Consider the following 17,270-nt stretch of genomic DNA (forward strand, 5'->3'; position numbering starts at 1 on the left):
TTGGGGGGCGGGTGGGGGCGGAGAATGAGTGGCAGGAATTTCTATTTTCATCCATCTGGTGGCTTGCAGTGTCTTTTTTGTAACGTTGGAAACTGTTGCCAATCGACACCTAGATCCATTAACTCACTAAGGTTGCAAAGTGAGGATAGTCGAATGCTGTCAATTGTTTTTAACTTAGTTTGAAATACCTTTATAAAGAGAGAACCTAGTGGTACAGTTTGTATGGGTAAAGCAAGATAGATGCTTAATTTTTTTTCTCGACCAGTTGTGAAAATAGCGAATTGCTTTCCTAGCATTATACAGTGGTCACCGATTTGTTCTTGGTTTTTGAACAAAAAAAAAAAGCCCACACGGTTTTCTTAGTGTCGTTATTATCAACACACAGTTTAAACATGGTTGGTGTGCTTTAATCCATTCGAGTTGTTACCCTTATCGATGCTTAAATTCCCCTGTCTTTGGCGGGGGGACCTTGCCTGGTTGGCTCCTGGGTCCTTTTTGGTTTTGGGGAACAGCCTTAGCTGGCTCCCTTGCTATCCCACGTGACCCGGAAATGGTCATTTCTCCATGGAGGGTTGGGTCATTGTTTTTAGGCCTTTTTAATAGGTAGGCAATATTTTCTTTCTTTCTTTTTTTTTTTTTTCAGGATAAAGGGATGAGAAAATATCACCTAATTACTCCTTCTCTTTGTCCTGTATCGTACACACACCACAGTTTCAGAATAACGGAACCAACACGACCACCAATAATATAAGTAACTAGAAACTGGCATTTTTCCCCCAGTTATTTTAAGGTGTACCTCACTAGGAATATGTATTCAAATTGACCGTGTTTTAAAGTAACTTGGAATCTTTCCACCCTACGTGACTATCAGCTGGGCACATGTGTTTCGCTTTATTTTGGACTTTGCATTTTTATTTTATTTTGTTATTTTTATTTCTTAAAAAAAAATTCTTTTTGCGTTTATTTATGTTTGAGAGAGAGAGAGAGACAGAGCACGAGCAGGGGGAGGGGCAGAGAGAGAAGGAGACAAGGAATCCGAAGCAGGCTCCCGGCTGTGAGCTGTCAGCACAGAGCCCGACGTGGGGCTCAAACCCGCAAGCCATGAGATCATGACCTGAGCCCAAGTCGGACGCTCAGCCGACGGAGCCACCCAGGCACTCCTCAATTTTATTTTCTAGTTATGTAAAATATTGACATGGTTCCAAAGACAAACAAGGTGTATTCAAAGGAGTTGTTTTTACTCTTGCCTCTACCCTATTTTTTTCCCCTCTCCTTAGGGGTCACCATTTAGGAAATACTGCCTTTTCCTGCATTGTTCAGTTTTTAATATAAGCAGATACATAGGCATATGTAAGTGCATACACAGGCATATACGCAGGCTGCACACATATATACGTGTGAATATATGCATATACACAAATACGTCCACATCTGTGTTTGTGTTCACTCCCCTCTCCGATAAACGGTAGCACACCAAACACACTTTTCTCTGCCTGGCATTTCGCACTTACAAATGTACCTCAGAGATCACCAACGTCTGTATTGGCTGCTGTAACAATTTACAACAAACTTCGTGGCTTAAAACAACAGAAATCGGGGCGCCTGGGTGGCTCAGTCGGTTAAGCCTCCAACTTTGACTCAGGTCATGATCTCAGTGTTCATGAGTTCGAGCCCCGCGTCGGGCTCTGTGCTGACAGCTCAGAGCCTGGAGCCTGCTTTGCATTCTGTCTCTCTCTCTCTCCTCTCTCTCTCTCTCTCTCTCTCTCTCTCTCTGCCTCTCTCTGCCCCTCCCCCCCCAAATAAAATAAAACATAAAAAAACCCAGAAATCTATTCTCTCATAGTTCTAGAGTCCAGAAGTCTGCGATCAAGGAGTCAGCAGGGCTGGGCACCCTCCGAAGGCTCTGGGGGAGGATCCTCCCTGCCTCTTCCAGCATCTGGGAGGGGTCTGGGAGCATCTGGGGTCTGCCTGCAACCCTGGCGTTCCTGGGTTCCTGGTGGTAGAGCCACGCCCCCAGTCAACCCCCCCCCCCCCATCTTCATCACCCTCTCTGTTCCTCTTCTGTCTCTTCTCAGAACACCTGTCCTTGCATTTAGGACCCACCGGCTAATCCTAGATGATCTCAACTCAAGATCTTTAATTACCTTTGCAAAGACTCATTTTTCCAAACAGGGTCATGTTCACAGGTTAAAGAAGGCCACCGTTCGACGCACTCCCATCTGCCCCCCCCCCCGGCTCCCCCAAATTCACATCCATCCCGCATGCGAGTTACATTCACCAGATGCCCAGCCCCCCTGCACGTGCCCCGGTTTATGCAACGGCCCCCCCGGGGTTTCTAGTCTGCTGCTGTTAAAAATAACCCCGCAACGAAAAAGCCTTCTGCAGACATCTTTTCGTATTTTTGCCAGGGTTTCGGTGGGATCGGTCCAAAGCGGGAGCTGCGGCTCACAGGGTCAATGCGTCTGGGATTTTGCGGGGTGCCACCTCATTTCTCTGCTGGGGGCTGTGCCATTTCGTGTTCTCACCGGCCCTGTATGCGACAGTTTCCCCACACCGTCACCAATAGCATGGTGTCGCCTTGCGAGCGGTTGCCACTTGCAGAGATGAGAAGTAATACCTCAGCGGAGTCTAAGTGTGTTGGAGACTGCCTTCATTATAGAAGCTTTTTGATCTGTTTTATTGTGTTAGGGCTGACTCTTTCTTTTTCTCTCTTTCCTTCCTCTTTTCCTTCCTCCCTCCCTCTCTCCCTCTCTCTCTCTTTCTCAGCATTTTCTCAGCGATCCTTGCTTAGTTGTGCTTCCAAATGGATTTTATAATCAACTTGTCTAGCCCCCGGAGTGGAGGGAAATGATGGAATCATTATCCAGGATCGCATTAAATTTACAGATGAGGGAAAGCTGACATCTTTATGGTGTTGAATCGTCTTATCCAACAATGTGTTACGTATTTCCATTTGTTCAACACTAATATTGTGTCTTTCAGGAAGGCTTTGCAGTTTTACTCGTTTATATTTTAGATGTTTTTTTGATAGGTTTTGGCCTATTTTTATAGCCTGTCTTAACATGGATAAAGACAGAAAATAGGGATAAGATAACTACTCTACATACAAGGCTATAGACCTTTTTCTCAGACCTCACTGGAAAAGCTAGCGTTTCCCCATTAAATAAAATGTTGGCTTCTGGAGATGAATTTCACACACGCACGCTTTGATGTCAAGGATGAGCCCATCGATTTCTATTTTCTTGAGTATTTTCGACATAAATAGGTATTGGGTTTTTCTAATTCCTTTTCTCCATCTATTGAAATGATCGTATCATTTTCCTAAGCTCTAAGAATGATTGATTATATTCCTGGGTTTCCTATTAGAGACGTTTTGTAAAATAAATTCCATTTGGCCATGATATATAAGCATTAATGTGCTTTGGAGTTGGTTTGTTAGTATTATATTTATGATTTTTGCATTGCTACACTAATTTTTTTTTTTTAGTGCAGTCTTGGCCGCGTTGAGGGTCAATACTATAGTTTCTAAAGAAAATGTGGAAGTTTTTCTTCTTTTTCTTGGCTCCGAGATGGTAAGTTTGAAAGAATTCTGCTGGGGAACCATTTGGGTGCACTCTGTTTCTTTTTCTTTTTCTTTTTCTTTTTTTTTTAAATCACAGGGGAGCTCTTTAAATCACTTCTCTACTTCCTCTATGGCAATTGAGCTCTTTAGACCTGTCTCTTGAGGTCAGTTTTGGTTAAGTTGTATTTTTCTTAAAAATGATCCATTTCACATGTTTTCCCTTTTATTTGTCAAGAGCACACGGCACAATGTTTAGCGGTTCCTTCCTCTCACCTGTTCTTTCCCCCGGCATTTCCGACTCTCTGCGTGTGTGTTTTCTCCCTTGTTTTTCCCCTTGATTAGGTCAGTTACTGAATTATTTGGGGGCGTCTTTTTTTTTTTTTTAAAGAGAACCAGCTTGGGGCGCCTGGCTGGCTCGGTTGGTGGAGCTTGTGACTTGATCTCAGGGTCGTGAGTCTGAGCCCCACGTTGGGCGTAGAGCTGATTTAAAAAAAAAAATAGAACCAACTTTTGATTTTATTTATTCTATTGTTTTTCTGTCTTACAGCTCATGAAATATTGCTTTTGTTTTTACGGATCCTTTGTATTCTTGTATCTTCCTTAGTTGCCTCGTTTGGGTAGTTGTTTGAGTTGGGTGTGTTTATTTGAAATTGTATAGGGCTAAACCAATTTAGTGCTCTATGTTTTCTCTTGTCAACTCATCTGTTGAGTTTTCATTATCATTATAACTAAGAAATTCTAGAATTTCACTTTGTATGTCCGCTTTGACCCCAAAGCATTATTAACGTGTCTTTAAAACGTCTTTCTGGAGGGGCGCCTGGGTGGCTCTGTCAGTTAAGCATCTGACTCTTGATTTCAGCTCAGGTCATGGTCTCACGGTTCATGAGTTCGAGCCCCGCATCGAGCCGTGTGCTGACAGCACGGAGCCTACTTGGGATTCTCTCTCACCCTCTCTCTCTGCCCCTTCCTCACTTGCTCTCTTTCTCTCTCTCAAAATAAATAAATAAAACCTAAAAGCTCAAAAAAAAAAAAAAACCCAAAAACCACCTCTGGCCTGTTCTATTAAAAAAAAATCCAGATACAAGGGTCTTAACAGATTTTTTTTTGATTTCTACTTTCGTGGCAAAGTAGAGAAATCTTGTTTGTGTTATTTTTATTTTTCTGTATAGTTAGGGTTTAGAAATTGGCTGATTGGTTTATACTTGCATACATTTGATATTCATTTCCTAGGACTCCCATAATGCATTACCACAAACCAGGTGGCTTCAAACAACAGAAATCTTGTTACCTCACAGATCTAGAGGCCCGAAGTCTGAGATCCAAGTGCGGACAGGGCCCCGCTCCTTCTGGAGGCTCTCGGGGAGGAGCCCTCCTCCCTCTGTTGGCTTTTGGTAGCTCCAGGTGGCCCTGGGCTTGTGGCCGCGTCCCTCCAAGCTCTGCGCCGTCTTCACGTGGCAACAGATTCCCTCTCCTTTCTCTTAAAAGGACACCAGTCATTGGATTTATGGCCCACTGTACATTTCATCTTGAAGATCGTTAAATATTCCACATGCAAAGACGTTATTTCCAACTGAGGTCCGAGTCTGCAGTTCTGGTGGACATGAACTTGGGGGGGGGGGAGACACAATTCAACCCACTGCACGTACATACACACCTAAGCCCTATTTCATGGATCACGTCTGGGTTTTCTGGGTCTTTACTCACGTCTCGTCTACTTGAGCCGTCTCGGACCCATGGAGGATGGCTGTTAGGATTTCCACTTTGCCTTCTGTCACCGGTAGTTTCTCCTTCTGAAAGCTGTTGCTTGTTATTGGGCACACAAACGTTAGTGACTCTCAAAGTCTTCGTCGTGCGTTGTAACCTTGCGCACCGTGAAATGGCCTTCGTCTCTCCGAACGCTTTGTGCCAGAAAGTCCACCTTCCCCGATATTATGAATGTGATCCTTTCATTGTGTTTGGGCTTTCCTTGTACATCATTTATTTTAGTCGTTTTGTTTCAGCTGCATCTGTCTCCACGGAGATTGTTACGTTCTGCTTTGTTAGATACTCTAAAAACGTGTTAACCTTTTTACGTGAATTATGATGGGCTATTTACATTATTAATATTATTTATCGCTCTCTGATCTCGTTTCCATCATTTTTTAAAAATGATCTTCTACTAGCTGGAGGGCTTTTAATTTTTTTAATTATTTTTTTAATGTTTATTCATTTTTGAGAGAGAGAGCGAGCATGAGCAGGGGAGGGGCAGAGAGAGAGAGGGAGGCACAGAATCCCAAGCAGGCTCCAGGCTCCGAGCTGTGAGCACAGAGCCCGACGCGGGGCTCGAACCCACAAGCTGTGAGATCGTGACCTGAGCCGAAGTCGGACGCTCAACCGACTGAACCACCCAGGTGCCCCTACGTTTTATTCTAATGGCTTCCTTATATTGTCTTGATATCGTCCTTGTAGTTGCCTCTCTTTTTGTGGTTGGCATCTGTTGGTTTCCTACTATGGACAGTGTTGAAATTAGCAAGTAACCCCCCTCTTTCCTTTGCCCCGAGGTCCGATTTGAGGTAGTATCACTAGAAGGCCACCAACAAGCCTACTGGCCTTCCTCTAACCCTTCCCCGTCCGCCCCATTTTCTCAACGTTTATTTATTTTTGGGACAGAGAGAGACAGAGCATGAACGGAGGAGGGGCAGAGAGAGAGGGAGACACAGAATCGGAAACAGGCTCCAGGCTCTGAGCCATCAGCCCAGAGCCCGACGCGGGGCTCGAACTCCCGGACCGCGAGATCGTGACCTGGCTGAAGCCGGACGCTTAACCGACTGCGCCACCCAGGCGCCCCGCCCCATTTTCTCATAGCCACCAGTGTTCCCGTTGTCGGGGGGGCCCTGTCCCCTACATCCTGTCTTCTGTCTCGTATAAGCATTTTGTCATCGCTCTACAAGTAAATGCACATGTAGGTCTCCTTCTGGTTGTCTGCAGCTTGTTCTGGGCAGATTCTTCTAGAAGGGCTTGTGGGAACAATATTCTCTGAGCTCCTGCAGGCTGGTGGATATAAAATCCCTGCCTCACCTTTTCCTCCCTTGAGTACCCTGAACGTGGCACTCCATTGTCCTCTGACATGAAGGGATGCTCTCGAACTTGCATGAGAAACACAATTTCTGTGTGCCCTGTCGATATAGAGTTTCACGTCTTTATATGACAGTTTTCTTTTTTTTTAATGTTTATTTATTTATTTATTTCCTTTTCTTTTTTAATTTTTTTTTTAACATTTATTCATTTTTGAGAGACAGAGAGAGACAGAGCATGAGTGGGGAAGGGGCAGAGAGAGGAGGAGACACAGAATCCGAAGCAGGCTCCAGTCTCTGAGCTGTCAGCACAGAGCTCGACGCGGGGCTTGAACTCACGAACTGCGAGATCATGACCTGAGCCAAAGTCAGACACTCAACTGACTGAGCCACCCAGGCGCCCCTAAATGTTTATTTATTTTTGAGAGAGACAAAGCACAAGCAGAGGAGGGGCAGAGAGAGACAGAGAGAGAGGGAGGGAGACACAGAATCCGAAGCAGGCTCCAGGCTCCGAGCTGTCAGAGCAGAGCCGGATGCGGGGCTCGGACTCACGAACTGTGAGATCGTGACCTGAGCGGAAGTCAGACGCTTAACCGCTTAACCGACTGCGCCACTGAGGTCCCCTGATGGTTTTCTTTAATGTCACTTTCCAGTATCTGTCCAGGTCTCCTGCTTTCATTTGGCTGTTGGCTCTTCCTGGCCTATTTTTTATGTTTGTCACTTTCTCTCAAAACCCTTTCAGCTCCGCATTTCTTTGTGATTTTTAGTATTTCTCTTTCCCTTTTAATATTTAAAATACTGTGTTTTGGGGGCGCCTGGGTGGCGCAGTCGGTTAAGCGTCCGACTTCAGCCAGGTCACGATCCCGCGGTCCGGGAGTTCGAGCCCCGCGTGGGGCTCTGGGCTGATGGCTCAGAGCCTGGAGCCTGTTTCCGATTCTGTGTCTCCCTCTCTCTCTCTGCCCCTCCCCCGTTCATGCTCTGTCTCTCTCTGTCCCAAAAATAAATAAACGTTGAAAAAAAAATTTTTAAATACTGTGTTTTGCATTTATCATTATTGTCTTCCTCCTGTTCTCTCCCTCGTGTTTCTGATTCTTTGCTGAGTCCTCCCCTTTCATTTCTGAGTTTGTCTACTTCGAGTGCATGCTGTTCTCTCAGATAGCATTTCTCTTACTTTTTTCTCTCCCACTGAAATCTTCAGATGACGCTTTGCATCTGTTTCGTGAGCGCATCTTCCTGGCGCGTTTTCGTAATCTGTAGGGATATCCGCGTGTTTTTTTATTCTCTTTTTAAAAATAATTTTCTAAAAAAGCGTTTAGGGACGCCTGGGTGGCTCAGTCAGTTGAGTGTCCAACTCTTGATTTGGGCTCAGGTCATGATCCCGGGGTCGTGGGATCGAGCCCTGTGTCGGGCTCCGCGCTAAGCGTGGAGCCTGCTTATGATTTTCTCTCTCTCTTTCCCTCTGCCCCTCCCCCCACACTCATACTCTCTCTCTCTCTAAAATGCGTAGTAATAATAATGATGATAAATTTGTTAACACTACTGTGGCCAAATCAAATTTGCTCCAGTTCCTGTGGCATAAAGCGCCCCCTCCTGATGCCTTGGGACACACCCCATCCTCCCTCTGGCCCATCGTCCTCCTGTGTCCCCCCAGCTGCTGTGTGACCCCGCTCATCCTTTGCTAGGCTAACCAGCTGCTTTCTCAAGGAGGCGGGAAGTGGTGTCCATCCATGAATAAATTTGGTCCCTCCACTTTATGTATTAGACCAGGGGGCTTAAAGAACACAAATTAATTTTCTCACCGTGGCCGTCCCTTGGTGCCTGCGGCTGCCTTCCTCTTCTCATAAAGACACCGGTCACTGGGTGAGGGCTCAACCCGATGACCTCATTTGAATTTAATCACCTCTCTGAAGACCCTATCTCCAAATACACTCACATCTAAGGTCCTGGGGGTGGGGCTTCCGCATACGAATTTGAGGGCACACGCTTCGGCCCCGAACAGCGTGTTTCCCGTCACCCAGCACTTCTCTCGTTGAGCGCTGGCGGCTATACAAAGTCTCCTTCCGTGGCTTTCTCGCCAAAGACTGTAAACTCTGAGGGCAGAGGCACCGGGCCACTCCAAAGCATTGCTGGCCCTTGGGCCTCGCAGTGCGGGGCGCACACTGGGTGCTCGATCAGTATGAACCGGGTGAATCAACGAGTCAAGGCTCTGTTAGGTACCTCTCGCTGCCGTAACAGATGACCTTAAACTCGGTGGCTAAAACAGCGCGGGTTTATTCTCGCACAGTTCTGCATGGAAGTTGGGAGTCTAAAGGCTGCCTTCCTTCTGAAGGCTCTAGGAAAGAATCTATGTCCTTGCTTTTTCTGCTTCTAGAGGCCACGTGTATCTGTTGGCTCCCGGCCCCTCCCCCGCTCTTCCAGGCCAGCAACTGTGTGGCTCCGACTTCCGCTTCTGTGCGCACATGGCCTTCTCTGACTCCGACCCTTCCGTCTCCCTCTTATAAGGACCTTTGTGATGACGTTGGACCCCTCCCGCCCCACCCCAGGCCTGGGTCATCTCCCACCTCAGGAGCATTAACCTAATCACAGGCGCCAAGCTCCTCTTGCCATGTGAGGTGACACGTGGAATTAGAGTGTTAATATGTTTGGGGGGGGGGGTGTCATTATTCAGCCGAGCCCAGAAGCGCTCATCTTTAAAGGGTCCGTTCCCCTGCTCTGGAACAAGGTTTGCGGGCCTCTAGGGAAGTGCAAAGGCAGACGGTGCACATCCTGCGGCGTTTGGAAACGTCTTGCCTGGGACGTGTGGCTAGAGGCACGGAGCCTTCTGGAAGCCGTGTTTTCCGCGCTCCCCGCGAACAGACACTCTGGCCAGATTGCTTCTCCTACGCTGCAATTACAGGCAGAATCCCCCGGGTAATAAACACAAATTGTTTCATTGCAATGGAATTAGTTGAAAAGAAATGCTTTGTAGCACATGATAGAACTGATGATGAAATTGTTCTGTACCTGCCCTGTGTGGCTCTCGAGCCCTGGACACGTGGCTAGTGTGACGGAGGAACTGACTTCTAGATTTGACTGATTTCAGTTAATGTCACCGTAAACAGCCCCCGGTGGCCAGTGGCTACCGTACTGGAGCAGTACGGTTTGATAAAAACCCCGTATCTGATCCAAAGCGCTCGGACGAGGCACAGCTTTCCTCCAAGAACGCGTGCCGGCTGAGAAGAGCTGTCCCTTCCCCAGGTGCAATAAAACGGTTCACTTGTATTGCCTGCTTACGTACGGCGCAGATACTCGGTCATGTTCCAAGTGCGCGGCTAGTGAGCTGGCAACCAGCCACGGCGGGAGAGCTCGCACGCGGGCATCTGCAAAGGCCACCAACCGAGGCTCCCCACCCCCACCCCCTCTCTGCCCCCAGAGAGCTGCGCTGTTCGACCTCGGCCAGCACACCGCTGTGCACACGCAGCTGCGAGGGCCCGGTCCCACTGAACTGTCTTAGCACAGTCCGAGCTTCCTGGCACCCAAAGAGAGAAAGGACGCGCCGCAGGCTGCACGGTGTTCGTTGTCAGAGAAGAAAACCGGATCGTGGCTTCTGGGGTGGGGGGTGGGGGGTGGGGAGGGTCCTCTTAGCCCTCAGCGCCGCCCGGGATGGGCTTCCTCGAATGACGACTTCCTGGGCTTTCGAAACTGCTGCTTGTCACATCATTCAAGGCTGTCCCTTTCGATAGATGTGGGGGTGAGATGGCCCCACCTTCGCAGCTTTCGGATGTCCATCGTGATCTCGGAGCACAGCTCAGAATGCCTGGGCGAGGCTGGATTGCATATACTTAGTCTCCACCCGTCGCTTCTCCCTCTCGTCTCTATGACGTTGGCCACCTGCGTCGCACCACGCTCGGTGTGGGGGACACATTCATTGGTTCGTCCATCTGGAGAACGCGTTCAGATGCACAGGAGCTCAGGACATAAAGGCAGATGAAACGAGGTCCTGAGCTCCAGGTTTTATCAGACCCACCATTTACGGAGGAGTTTGCCAGGGACTCAGGGCCGGAATTTGGAGGAGGTGAGGCAGGCACTTGCCTTGGGTGCAAAATTTAAGTGGGCACCAAAAAGTCGGTGATCAAGATAATATTCATAAAGATCAAAATTAATGCAAAAATTCACAATGGGCGAAATCGCACACTTAAAAATAAAACCAGGCTGCCGTGTGTTTGACGACCGGGCATTATCGTGCAAGGGAAGAGTCGCTTCCGAGCAGCCAGGGCTAACGCGCCCCGCTCGCCCCTGCAGCCTGGCTTTATGGGGATCGACCATGGTGTGTGAAGAAATTGGGCCGCGTGGGGCTTTGTGGGTGTGCGTGTTTGGTTATACAGTCTCTATGAACTTTTTCCACTTGGCTGAAAGTGTTGGGGGCTATTTTGATAAGCATATATACGGGTGGACGCTTCTCCTTGTGTCTCAGGCTCCAGCTTGCTCTTTCCGGACCCCCCACGTAAGTCTCACCGTGCCTTCAGGTGGTGGCTATTTATTACCGCCTACCACTGCGGCCCGCTTTACAGAAGGGAAAATCAAGGCCTGTGGACGCTTGGCGAAAGAGCGCAGACGGCGATACCGTGAGCTGGCCACGTAGTACCTCAAGATGGCGTATGATAAGAGGTGCTGGGCTTTGCTTGAGAATATCGGGAGACGGTTTTGCTTCTGGTCTACCCCTGCACCCCAGGGAGTGTGCTCTCAAAGACAGGTCAACCCAGCTCCCTTCTCTTCCTGCAGGAGCTCCAGGCGAATGTGAGCAAATGATTTCGCTCCATGGAGAGTCTCAGGGAGCTAGCGCGGTGCCCCGGGTGAGAAGCCAGGAGGACCGGGCCCGACCACAGGGGCACGCCAGCCCGGGGAGTGGGAGACTGACGCCAGGGCTTTGATGCAAGGGGGCTTGCAAACGGCTTTCTAGCAGGCCGTGAATGCACTTCCTCGTCTCTGAAAGCTTCCTGCCGCCTCTGTGTCCCAGCTGCCAGGTTCTCTCCTGTACGTGCCACCTGCCGGAAGTCCTACGTTGGAGGCATTCTAAATGAAGCAGAGTTTCCAGCACGCTATATATACCGTGGTGAACTCTGAAAAGGGGCTGGAAAACGGAACATTTTTGGCATCAAATTATACTTTGCGAGTAATTTTATTTTATTTTTTAATTTTTTTTAACGTTTATTTATTTATTAAAAAAAATTTTTTTTTTCAACGTTTATTTATTTTTGGGACAGAGAGAGACAGAGCATGAACGGGGGAGGGGCAGAGAGAGAGGGAGACACAGAATCAGAAACAGGCTCCAGGCTCTGAGCCATCAGCCCAGAGCCCGACGCGGGGCTCGAACTCACGGACCGCGGGATCGTGACCTGGCTGAAGTCGGACGCTTAACCGACTGCGCCACCCAGGCACCCCGCGTTTATTTATTTTTGAGACAGAGAGAGACAGAGCATGAATGGGGGAGGGTCCGAGAGAGGGAGACACAGAATCTGAGACAGGCTCCAGGCTCTGAGCTGTCAGCACAGAGCCCGACGCGGGGCTCGAACTCACGGACCGCGAGATCATGACCTGAGCCGAAGTTGGCCGCTTAACCGACTGAGCCACCCAGGTGCCCCATTCGCGAGTAACTGTAAACGAGGGTTCCTCCAGCTCTGTCCTCCCGGTGCTCTGCTGGGGGCGCCCCGCGCGCCGTGGGAGGCCAGGCAGCATCCCTCGCAGGCAGCCACTGGCCAGATGCCAGCAGCATCCTCCCCCAGAGCTGTCGCGGCCAAGCATGGCCCAGCCGCGGAAAAATGTCACGGCTTCAAAGGGAAACAGAGCAGGAATCTGCGAAGAATATGGAAGGCACCTGTAAGGAGCGATTAAAGCTCAAAGTCTGAAGGATCGTTGCACGAAAGACGGTCACCGCTCACTTTCTGTCTCCACACGGGGCACAACAGGAAGGGAATTGGCGTGGCCGAGAAAGTGAGACTGACCGACAGACGATTAAACATTAACACCGGTTTGGGGCTGGCGGCCGCTTTTCCTAAAGATGTTTATGAGCAGAATAATCTAGGACGACCAGGAACTGTTCTCCCGGGGTTTTGCAGTTAAGATTTGAGAATCTTCAAGTCATAAGATCGGCATTGAAAAGCAGCCACAAAAAAAAAAAAAAAAAGAAAAAGAAAAAGAAAAAAAGAAAAAAAAAAAGAAAAAAAGAAAAACAGCCACAAATGTTCATTCCATGATCCTGCCATGGTGCTTTTAAGAAAACGAACGATAACCGTTTCTTGTTTCAAGACTAATACACATTAATTGTAAAAAAAAAAAAAAATCTAGATAATGTAACTAAGCTAAAAAGAAGAAAAATGTAAAACACCCCCAATCCCACTAACCAGTGAAATATGATTGATACTTTAGCGAATTTGCTACCTAATTGTTTTCTGTGTTCAGATACAAAGGTATCCGTGTAGATACAAATGTATTGTAGGGGCAGAAAACTTTCCCCTCTTCCCTTCTGGGTTCTTTGGCTAGTCCAATAATTAAATGGACATAAGGCAGATTAACAGGAGAAAAACAAATTTAATTTTGTACATACGGGAGCCCAGAGGAATGGGAGATGCCAAGAAGTGACCACAGCAAGCAGCTTTTATACCTTGTAGACAAAGAAACCACAAATCTGTGAAGAGTTGACGAAAGTCCGGGCTTGGGGTAGCAAATTAGTGAGAAGTAACAGGTTTGTTTCCACAGCCCTCTGGCCTTGGACCCCCATCTCCGGCAGGAAGGATGTCTCCCTTCCTCCGGGTTCGGGGCGGGCGCCTTCACGGGGGTTTATGCCCTGCTCCCAGGGCACACGGCAGGCCAGAGTGTCCTTGCACGGGCTGCTGCTTATGCGACTTGAATTCAAAACAATGTGCCAAAGTGGCATATTTGTGGGGCAGCCTGCCCTGAACCGCAGCTTGAGCCACGGTGAAGTTCAGCCGTGCCTGCTTGACACGAAGCAGAAACACGTGCGGAGCAGGTGCACTGCCCCGCGCCCAGCCCAGAGGGCACGCTCGCTCCGGTCTTTCCTGTCCATCCACCATCCCCCGTGTGCACCGACCGGTCCTTAAACACAAAGGAGCGACCCGCCGTCCCTCCTCTCCTGTGTGGGCCCCGCCACTTCTCGCCCCGGCCGACACGTGCCCCGGCTCGTCCTGGCCGTTTCCCGCGGACTGGGCCGACCCGGCACCATGTAGAGGCGGTGAGCTTTGTAGATACGGTTTTCACAGTTTCGCGTGGACCTTGAAACCCAAGAGAAGTGGGAGAAAGAATCTTCCGGCAGATGGAACGTCATCAGCTGCTAGAATCTTCGAGTGCTAGAAATGGAAGGGATCCCAGAGATTCCGGGTCTGTAAGTCTCATCTCGCAAAATAGGAGACTGGGTGGGGAGAGGAGGAGAAGCTTCTCAAAGACAAATTCATTTCAAACACAGTTCTGAAAGGATCCTTACAGCATGCAAATAAGAATCTTTAGAAAAACTTTGGCCACCTGAGCATGTAACTTTAACTTACTGTATCTGCCGGGAAACACAGTTTGGATCTAACCATTTTTATTTTTGAGTTTTGTACCTGGGACATGGCTAAAAATTTTTAAACAAAGGCTGTAAGAGCTCTGTGTCTGTATTTTCCATGTCTGTGTGTCTGTATGTCTGTGTATATATGTCATAATGTGTGACATTTTTCTGAGTATTGCCAAAACTAATTTGCAAAGAGCTCTATTTAATTGGCTTAAAGAAAACTGAGTGTTTACAGAAATCAAGTATACTCTTAGAAATTGTAGAAAGTAAGCCAAATGTTTGTTTCAGGTTCACATGATCTGGGATAATCTTTGATAAATAAAAACTCATTTAAATTTGCTGGTTTAATAAAAGCAAGCATGTCTTCGAAATTTGTCAACAGCAAAACAATACATAAGATAATGGCTAACCATTTGATGTCTAATCCGAGCATCATCGTTAAAAAGAAGTAATTTAAGTATGTGTAAATACGGTCAAAGTTTATGCTAAGTTAAACCAAATAATGGCTCTTCAGTGAATATCTAACTCATTTCCAAATCAGATGAACATTAAACGCTAAGCAGAAGTTTATCTACTTTTTAATTTTTACAGAGAGGAGCAAATATTTGGGTCTATCGATAAACATGTTTGACGCCACATGGAAAAAATTATTAGAAGAAGACCCTTCCAATAATCTTGCAATGTATTTATCCGTTTGTTAATCTACCACAGGATGCTAATATACGATAGCGCGCAGTCGCCTGCTTCCTGGTTTGCCCTGGAAAGCAAAGATTACAAATAGTTTAAAAAATGGGAGGAAGGGCTGCGAACGACCCAGAAGCAGCAGCGGCAGGTAACTCGGTACAAAGCCTGCACGGGCGCCAGGCAAACAAGGCAGGTGCAGCAGGCGGCCCCCTGGGGAGGTGAGAGGCCGGTCAGCTTCTTCCTACTGCGCCCGGATTTACCGAAACTTCCAGTTTCCCAAACTGCGCTCACAGACCCTCGGTGAGTGAACGTTAGCCTTCCTGTGCACAGAAAATATGCGTATGATCTACTTATATCTAGATAAATGGAAAATATGGATCTTCAATTTTATCCATCCTTTATAGAGTGCGTGCGTGGCATATACTAAAAATGGGAAACGTGTGTCGGTTTATTAAACTTTTCTTTCAGTCACTTCTATGGTTTTATATGTGTTGTTTGTTTTTTTTTTGTTTTTTTTCCACAGCAAATTGAGCATCGGAAGGGTCTGTGTGGCCAGCTGGAAAGGCCCGTAGGAGAACAACCACCCTTGAGAAAAAGAAAGAAAAGAAAGGAGAAAGAAGAACAAAAGGGAAAAGAAAGAAGAAAAAAAATTATTTAAAAGCATTTGCCCCATTTCTTTTAACTACTTGCAAGGCTGGGAAATCTGGTGGCGGCTTCCCAGCTCTTTACAGCCACTTTCGACCTTGCTGTCCGGTCTTTTGGATTTTTATTCTGCCTGGTCAGCTTAGGGCGACCGTCTTCAGCAACGATGTGGGGACCCCGGTGGCCCTGCCTGTTGTATCATCCCCGGCCTCCCAGGGCAATGTCAGGCTGAGCCTGGAGATGCGAGTGAATGTCATACTGTAAATTTCAAAATGCGTATGGTGTATTTCTGCTGTATTATATGCTATTGTCTACGAGCGAATCTGTAATTATTCTGTGGCGACAGCTTTGTGCCGATTCGTTTCTAGATAAGCTTTGTAATTTTTTGAAATTGAGAAAACAACATTTGAACGAATAAAGGTGAAGTTGTCAGAAAAAAGAGGCTTTTGTTTGCTTGTTTTTTGTTTTACGAAACTACTAGAAATAAGAAGGGTGAAAGAAAATGGCTGGATATGAAAAGCAGGATGTGTGTTTTGGCTAAAAGATGATATGAGGGATGGAGATGCATTTTTCGTAAGGAAGAAAAAGAAAGTAATTTTATCCTAAAGTAAAATCACTGTTCCAGAATAAGAAAGAGAAAAGATAGGACTAAATGCAAATAGATACACAAAGTTGAAGGCTTGTGGAAAAGGGATCTTGAGAAAGGAATCTTATGTGTGGCCAAGCAGACCAAGATTAAAATGGATTTATTTAAGTTAAAAAGAAAAAAAAAAGGACAAATTTTATTTTTTATTTTTTAAATGTTTATTTTGGAGAAAGAGAGCGCGCGCGCGCGCGCGCGTGCACGCGCGCCCATGCGCGCACGAGCAGGGGAGGGGCAGAGGGGATGGGGCAGAGGATACAAAGCAGGCTCCCCACTCACAGCAGTGAGCCCCATGTGGGGCTTGAACTCATGAACCATGGGATCCCTGGTGCCCCAAAGGAAGAATTTTAACATCCAAAGTATAATGGTGCAAAATTAGAATTTGGTTTCCTCTCTGTTAGAAGGACAAAGTTTTCTTCGATTATGGGTCTGCTCTTGGTAAGAAATTACAAAGGTTTTTCTTTACCTTTAATGTAATCCGCCTAGTAAACAAAGATTTGATGTTTTGACTTCATCAGGTTACGTATGCAAACGGGGTCTTCTTTATTTAAAAAGCTAAGTTATTTTTTCAACTAACACTTTAATGTTATGTTACATTTCATGGGAAGCATTATCAAGTAACAAGTGATGCTAAACTTTTTTAGGAAATATTTACATGGATGTTATTGATATAAATGTTCTAGAAATTATATGAAGTTCTTGGGAATCTGGTGTACTGACATAGTGTTACCAGTGATAATTCCAGCGATTGTCTTAAAATATTGTATCTCAGAAATGACCAAATTTTCTTGTCCATTGCATTATAATAAATTCTCCTCTGATGTTTAACTACTGCCGATTTTTAAGTCTTTTGTTTCATCCTGATGCTTTTGCAACAATGTTCCTGCAAAGATGCTTTATCTTTGAGGAGATTCATGAAAAAGACCTTGATAAGTACTCTGTAGAATAGAGGTTTCTGATGACTTTAAGATCATAATACTGAAGTGGGTAAGAATTTCTAAAACTTCCATGGAAAAGTGATGAGTTCATAAAACCGACCAAAGATCGAGCTCAACAAGAATTAATTACAAGAGACCCAATGGATCCATGAAGATGACTATAATTTTTATGACTTCATTTAAAATATTGCTGGTTCTTTCATGT

The sequence above is a fragment of the Felis catus genome, chromosome X (assembly GCF_018350175.1).
Source record: "Felis catus isolate Fca126 chromosome X, F.catus_Fca126_mat1.0, whole genome shotgun sequence".
Classification (NCBI taxonomy): Eukaryota; Metazoa; Chordata; class Mammalia; order Carnivora; family Felidae; genus Felis; species Felis catus.